The following is a 7,201-nucleotide window of genomic DNA, read 5'->3' on the forward strand; positions in this document are numbered from 1 at the left end:
ACTTCATTTTGCATCAGTCCATATATGCCTTTCCAGGTTTTTGCTGAAACCATCTTGCTCTTCTACCTGTTGTGTTATAGCACAATAGTATTCCATCATAATCATAGAGCACAATTTATCCAGCTGTTCCCCAACTGATGAGCATCCCCAATTTCCAATTCTTTGCCACCACAAAAAGATATGCTAAAAATATTTTTGTACATATCGGTGATATATAAATCTTATGAAGCAGTCTGTTAGTAAGGAAACATTTTTAACAAACAGAGGTGTAAGGCTTTGTCCTGTTAGCTAATATTTTGTGTACATGACAGTACAAATGACCACATCTGATAGATAAATCCAAATTTTTTTTATGCTAAATTTATAGAGTTTTATTCCTCTTTACTCCAACAAATCTTTCCACTTTCTCCAAGGAACAACCAAAGAAAACCAAAAGAATGGAAAAATAAAAGACAATGTGAAATATTTCATTGGAAAAACAACTTACCTGGAAAACAGATCCAGGAGAGAGCACTTAAGAATTAATGGACTACCTGAGAGGGATGATCAAAAAAAGATCCTAGACATCATCTTTCAAAAATTGTCAAAGAAAACTGCCCTGATATTCTAGAACCTGAGGGGAAAATAGAAATTGAAAGAATCTAATGATCACCTCCTGAAAGAGAGCCCAAAATGAAAACTCCCAGAAATACTATAGCCAAATTTCAGACCTCACAGGTCGAGAAGAAAATATTGCAAGAATCCAGAAAGAAATATTTCATGTATAGTGGAGCCACAGTCAGGATAACTCAAGATTTAGCAGTTTCTACAATAAAGCATCTGAGGGCTTGGAATATGATACACCAGAGAACATAGGAGCTAGGATTACAACCAGGAATCACCTACCAGCAAAACTGAGTATTGTCCTTCAGGAAGGAAAAAAAAAATTGATATTCGATGAAATAGGGGGCTTTCAAGCATTCTTGATGTAAAGACCAGAGCTGACCAGAAAATTTTACTTTCAAACACAAGACTCAAGAAAAGTGGTAAACAGGAAATGGAAATCGTAAGGGATTTAATAAAGTTAAACTGTTTAAACTTGTGGAAGTGAATATTGAAAACTAAAAATAACTAAATTTATATTAAAAAAAACAATATTGTTATGGGGCAGCTAGGTGGCACGCTGGATAGAACACTGACCCAAAAGTCAGGAGGACCTGAGTTCAAATTCAGCCTCAGATACTTTACACTTCCTAGGGGGAAGGACCGCATGGGAAGATGATACTTGCAATTTATAAGAGCTTTGTCATTATAAGGACAATTAGGAATATATACAGACAGAGGACATGGGTGAGTTAAATATGAAAGGATGATATCTAAAACAATAAAATTAAGGGGTGAGAAAGGAATGCCCTGGGAGAAAGGTAAAGGGAGAGTTAGAATGTGGTAAATTATCTCACATAAAAGAGACAAGCAAAAGCTTTTGCAGTGGAGGGGAAGAGGGGGGAGTTGAGGAGGGAGTGAGTGAACCTAACTCTCTCCACAATTGGCTCAAAGAGGGAATAACATTTATATTCAACTGGTATAGAAATCTATCTTACTCTACAGGAAATTAAGAGGGGAAGGGGATAAGAGAACTGGTTAGGGAGGCAGTAGAGGTGATAGAAAAAAGGGCAGATCAGGGGAGAAGGTGGTCAGAAGCAAAACATTTTTGAAGAGGGATAGGGTGAAAGGACAGAGATAATAGAATGAACAGAGGTCAAAATAGGAAATGAATTGGGGAACTGAATAAATTGTGGCATATGATTGTAATGAAATAATACTGGGCTATAAGAAATTATGAGCTCAATAATTTTAGAAAAACATGGAATGACTTGTATTAAATAATGAAGAGTGAAAGAAATTAGCAGAACCAAGAGAATATTGTATTGTATACAATATCAACAATATTGTTTTTGGTTTTTTCTACCTTATCTTGCTAAGCAATTGGGTTAAATGACTTGCCCAGGGTCACAAAGCTAGGAAGTGTAAAGTATCTGAGGCTGAATTTGAACTCAGGTCCTCCTGACTTCTGGGTCAGTGCTCTATCCAGTGTGCCACCTAGCTGCCCCATAGCAATATTGTTTTTTTTAATATAAATTTATTCATTTTTAGTTTTCAATATTCACTTTCACAAGTTTTTGAGCTCCAAATTGCTCACCCCTCCCCCCACCCCAAGATGGCATGCATTCTGAATACCCCCTCCCCTGGTCTGCCTTCTCTTCTATCTCTCCCTCCTCCTTACTCTTATCCCCTTCCCCTTCTATTTTCCTGTAGAGCAGGATAGACTTCTGTACCCCATTTCCTGTATTTCTTATTTCCCAGTTGCATGTGAAAACATTTTTTTTAAAACATGTGTTTTTAAAACTTTGAGTTCCAAATTTTCTCCCTTCCTCCCTCCCCACCCACCCTCATTGAAAAGGCAAGCAACTCAATATAGGTTGTACATGTGCAGTTATGCAAAACACTTCCTTAGTAGACATGTTGTGAAAAACTAACTCTATTTCCCTTAATCCTATCCTGCCCTCCCATTTATTCTATTCTTTCTTTTGACCCTGTCCCTCCTCAGAAGTATTTTTCTGATTACCCCTTTCCCAATCTGCCCTCCTCTCTATCACCCCCTGCTCTCTTGTCCCCTTCTCCCTCTATTTTCCTGTAGGGTAAGACAGATTTCCATACCCAATTGAATGTGTATGTTATTCCCTCCTTAAGCCAAATCCTATGAGAATAAGATTCACTCATTCCCTCTCACCTTCCCCTGTTTCCCCTCCACTGTGAGAGACTTTTCTTTTCTGTTTTTTTTTTGTGAGATAATTTACCCCATTCTACCTCTCCCTTTCTTCTCCGAGTATCATTCTCTCATCCCTTAATTTTATTCTCCAGATATGACCCCTTAATCTTCAACTCACCCTGTGCCCTCTATCTATCTATCTATATATACATACATACAATTTTTTTTCAACTACCCTAATACTGACAAAGTTCTCATGAGTTACAAATATCATCTTTCCATGCAGGAATGTAAACAGTTCAATCTTAATAAGTCTCTTATGATTTCTCTTTCCTGTTTACCTCTTCATGTTCCACTTGAGTCCTGTATTTGAAAGTCAAATTTTCTATTTAGCTCTGGTCTTTTCATCAGAATGCTTGAAAGTCCTCTATTTCACTGAATGACCATTTTTTCCCCTGAAGGATTATACTCAGTTTTGCTGGGTAGGTGATTCTTGGTTGTAATCCTATCTCCTTTGCCCTCCGGAATATTATATTCCATGCCCTTGCGTCCTTTAATGTAGAAGCTGCTAAATCTTGTGTTATCCTGATTGTGTTTCCACAGTACTTGAATTTTCCTTCTGGCAGCTTGTAATATTTTCTCCTTGACTTGGGAACTCTGGAATTTGGCTACAATATTCCTAGGAGTTTTCCTTTGGGGATCTCTTTCAGGAGGAGATCTGTGGATTCTTTCAATTTCTATTTTGCCCTCTGGTTCTAATATATCAGGGCAGTTTTCCTTGATAATTTCTTGAAAGATGATGTCTAGGCTCTTTTTTTGATCATGGCTTTCAGATAGTCCAATAATTTTTAAATTCTCTCTCCTGGATCTATTTTCCAGGTCAGTTGTTTTTCCAATGAGATATTTCACATTGTTTTCTAATTTTTCATTCTTTTGGATTTGTTTTACAGTGTCTTGATTTCTCATAAAGTCACTATCTTCCAATTGCTCTATTCTAATTTTTAAGGAAGTATTTTCTTCAGTAATCTTTTGGACTTCCTTTTCCATTTGGCCAATTTTTCTTTTTAGGGCATTTTTCTCCTCATTGGCTTTTTGGACCTCTTTTGCCATTTGGGTTAGGCTATTTTTTAAGGTGTTATTTTCTTCAGTATTTTTTTGGGTCTCCTTTAGCAAGCTGTTGACTTGTTTTTCATGATTTTCTTGCATCACTCTCATTTCTCTTCCCAGTTTTTCCTCTACTTCCCTTACTTGCTTCTCAAAATCCCTTTTGAGCTCTTCCAAGGCCTGGGACTGATTCATATTTTTCTTGGAGGCTTTGGATGTAGGAGCTTTGACTTTCTTGTCTTCTTCTGATTGTATATTTTGATCTTGTTTTTCACCAAAGTAAGATAATATAGTCTGACTCTTTTTGCGGTGCTTGCTCATGATCCCAACCAATTATTTGAGTTTTAAACTCTTTGTTAAGGTAAGAGTCTGCTTCCAATGTGGACAGTGTAGTGTCCCAAGCTTCAGGGGTTTGTGTAGCTGTTTTCAGAGATACTTGTAGGGACCTGTAAATTTTCAGTTCTTCCAAGGTGGTATGATAAGGGGTGAGGTGTTTCCTCCTTTCCTGGCCTGTGAGCACAAGTACTCCTTTCTGTCCTGTAACTGTGAGGAGAGGTTCCTCTCTACAGCCACTACAAGTTCCACCAAGGCGGTGCTCCTCCTCACCCCAGCACTGCCACCCAGAACTGTGACCCAGATCCACACACAGGCAAAGCAAGAGATTCTTGCCTCAGCACTGGCAAACAGATCCCTGCAGTCTGTCTCTGATCAGCCACTGGATTCCCCCTCAGTCTGTGGGCCAGAAGCTAGGGAAGCAGCTGCCCCACCCTGGGCCACGCTCTTGGGGAATGGAGCTGAGACCCCGCCTTCCTCTCTCAGCACCGACAGAAACAGACTTTTCCCACTGACCTTCTAAGTTGTCTTTGACATTCATGGATTGAGGAGTCTGGAAACCTCCATAGCTGCCCGCAATTCAGTCCTTTGAGGCCTGCTCCAGGTTTGCTGTGGCCTGCGGCTGTGCTGCGCTGCTCTCCCAGCCTCATGTGACACACCTTTCTGATCAATCATCAAGGTTGTCTTGGGCTGGAAATTTGTTTCACTCTGTCTTTTTGTGGGTTCTGCTGCTTCAGAATTTGTTTAAAGTCATTTTTTATGAGTATTTGGAGGGGTTTGGGGGAGAGCTCAAGCAAGTCACTGCTTTCACTCTGCCATCTTTGCTCTGCCCCCCAACAATATTGTTTTAAGAACAACTTTGAGCAAATAAGTTATTTTGTCTATTATAACTTGTGCAATAAACTGAAAAGGACATAGGAAAGATGTTATCTGCATCCAGAGAAAGAATTGATAAATACAAGTACATATAGAATAATTTTCCATATATATATATATATATATATATATATATATATACACATATAACTATTTGTGTCTAATGGTAGTCCATGGGTGAGGAAGAAAAAAAATAAATTTACATAATAATTTGCTGTATATTTGAAAGGAATACCAAGTTGTGCATAGTAAATTTGCAGTTTCATGTGCAATTATCTTTTTTAATTGTACTATGTTATGGAAATGTTTAATTCTATTCCATAAATTAAAAACAAAATAAAATTTCAAAAATATTTTAAAAAGGGGAAGAATTACCTTGCATTCTGGATCCCTAAATCTGCAATTAAACTCTGGAACTTTTGAGCCATCCTTGGTAAGCGTTACACCAGCATACAATATTCCTACATATGGAACACCTTCTTACTGCATGCTCTCTGAAGAATGGTATTTTTAATTTTTAATAACATCTTTAGGAACCTGAGGTGTTAGACAATGAACTTCCAATCTGTGGTCTCCATCCTGTAATAGCTTATGGTACTGTGCTGGTCACATGGGGGCCATAGTCTTACCCTCAGTGAACCACAAACAAGACACCTCTTCCCCTTCAAAGAATTTCTTGAAGTACAACAGTACCACCAGCTGCTCCAAAAGCTTTATTCTCCATTATGTCTTGAATTGCTTTGCAAGCCTATTCGTTACCAGCCACAATTACTCCTCTACCAGCAGCTAGACCACTGGCCTTTATAACTAACGAAGTTGCAGGCTTATTCAGGGCTGCTGAAAGCTTTCCACTTTGAAGTTGGGATTCCAAGTCACTCCATAAACTCTGGCATTTTTTTCTCCTGGACTCTTAGAGCTGCCTTTGCTGTGGGACCAAAAAATATGCCATATTCCCAACAATTCCAGCAGCAAGAAGAGCCTCTGGTCCAGCAACTACAAGTTCGATTTTCTGATTTTTGCAGAATGGAGCCTGGGCAGTATGATCACTGACTGACACAGCCGAATTTGAAATCTTCCCATTGTTGGCTATTCCTGCATTTCTTGGGGCAACTATCACCTGTCTGACACGCTGAGACAAGAAAGTTTCCAAGACAGTCTGTGTTTCCTTCCCCCATAGCCAATTACAAGCACAGAGAAGGCCATTAAGTTAATCTAATTGCCAGGAACAAGTGTTGAGACCCATCTCAAGGAACAAAACCCAAGATCCTTTGCTATGCAGAAGTCTCATACGCCTCTGGGGTCACATAAACAGTTTGTCCCTTGAAAAGTTCACGGAGAGATCACGCCACTAGAGGAGGGCGGGTTATTTCACGGGGGTAACTGAGGGGCAATCGGTTTGTCTCTGCAGGACACCTACCTCGAGGTAGGCTCCCGGAGTAGCCAGAGGATGCTCATCAGCCACTGAGGCAGTGCTGCTAGAGGCACCAGATAATCCATTCTTATAAAGAATTGCTAAAGTGCTTAGCAGCATTGTTGTACCGAGAAATCAGTTAGCGAAACCCAGAGATAATTTAAAATGTGGATTTATTACTGTGGGGCTGCCAGTGGTATGCACATCAAAATCAAGCAGCCCCGATCAGGGGTCGAGCTAGGGTTTACATGGAAAAGAGCATGGGAAAGAAATGCCAGGAACACTGATGAGGTAATCCAAAGTTGCAGGTGTCTTTGGGGGCTATGGATGGGAAAGTACAGGGAGTATACCGTACAGGGAGGGGGGATGGATCTTTGGAGTCTGGCAGGAGGAAGAATCCTTGGGCTGGTCAAGGACACCCCTCTCCCTCTGTCTTGATGAAAGAATGCTCTGCAACAAGGGAAAGCTTTCTCACAACACAGGAACTTACTGAGGAACTGGGAGGCTTCCAGAGACATGATCTGAGGGCTGGGGCCTGAGCAGCCCAGCTCTGTGTAGCTGTACCAGGGAGAGAGATAAGGGTCATGCTGAGGCCCATGCATGAATAACTGCTAGGCACAATGTCCTTGGGCTGAGGAGTGGTTGTCAGAGACAGTGTTTCTGAGACTAGGGAGAAATTGGGGCACAAGTACAAGCACAAGCACCCGAGCACCCCATTATTACAGGTC

General features: G+C 40.2%; 1 pseudogene; it reads right to left on the reverse strand.

Annotated features, from left to right (window-relative positions):
• Positions 1 to 221: 221 nt before the first annotated feature.
• Positions 222 to 6,265, reverse strand: LOC110217982 (trifunctional purine biosynthetic protein adenosine-3 pseudogene; annotated as a pseudogene).
• Between the last annotated feature and the right edge of the window lie 936 nt (positions 6,266 to 7,201).

Source organism: Phascolarctos cinereus, unplaced genomic scaffold (assembly GCF_003287225.1).
Source record: "Phascolarctos cinereus isolate Bilbo 61053 unplaced genomic scaffold, phaCin_HiC Scaffold_4;HRSCAF=312, whole genome shotgun sequence".
Taxonomy (NCBI): domain Eukaryota; kingdom Metazoa; phylum Chordata; class Mammalia; order Diprotodontia; family Phascolarctidae; genus Phascolarctos; species Phascolarctos cinereus.